Here is a 1073-nt window from a genome sequence, read left to right on the forward strand (position 1 = left end):
CCATAGTGTACAAGTTATTTTTTAATTTTAAAATATAAATATGAGGCATTCTTTTTCAAAAACTGCTTTTCCTTACAGAAAAAAAAAAATCTTAGCACATCTATTTGTCCATTACTCAAGTGTCAGTTTTTTCTTCATAAGTTTAGTGACAGGCTGGTATTCCAGCTGCTTAGTTCAACACCATATTTCTCTAATGTCTTTTGCTGTACATAAAGGGGACCACAAACTAATACCTAAGCCATGTATAGTCAAGAAGTTAAAAGTTCTAAGCAAAAAATGCCATAGTTTGCCACTTAATCAGATAATTTTATTTTCTTTAATAGACTTCAATTTTTAGAACAGTTTTAGGTTCTCAGCAAAATTGAGCATGAAGTACAAGATAGAGTCATTTGATTTTGAAACAATATGCTATTAGCCTAGATCATGATTTAATTTGTCAAACTAGATTTTTTCTTACAGAAATAGCACTGAAGTCCTATTGCAAATATCTTTATCTTTGTCAATCACCTAAATAAACACTGTAGATCATAAAACAGGTTAGACATATAACCAAGAACTCCAGCCAATTAGTCAGATGGTATTGTCTGAAACACTCCTTACTGGCCTTATATATTGAATTTTGCCATACCTAGATGCTGTGGAGGAACTAGAAATGAGAGCAATAAAATTAGGATTGGCAGCTGTACAACCCTACGACTTTTCTGGTTAGCAATGACATACACCATTCTTCTCCCACACCCATACCTAGCACTCAACGGACTGTTCTCCTCTCTCTCAGGCAATCATATTAATCTGTTAAATATCTACTTTTGATAAGTAGACTGAATTAAGTACTACAGTGACTAGGAAAATTAATCATATGCTGTGTGGGAGTGGGAAAAATATATTCCAAATAGCTAAAGTGCAGTATATTGTAAGGGCCATTAAAGTGATTCCAATACAGTGTTTCAGGAGTTTAACAGAAGGAAAGATAATTTCCATGTAGGGTACTGAGGATGTGTTCTTTTTTTTTTTTTTTTTTTTTTAAATACTTTAAGTTCTAGGGTACATGTGCACAACGTGCAGGTTTGTTA

This window comes from Macaca nemestrina, chromosome 8 (genome assembly GCF_043159975.1).
Source record: "Macaca nemestrina isolate mMacNem1 chromosome 8, mMacNem.hap1, whole genome shotgun sequence".
Lineage (NCBI taxonomy): Eukaryota > Metazoa > Chordata > Mammalia > Primates > Cercopithecidae > Macaca > Macaca nemestrina.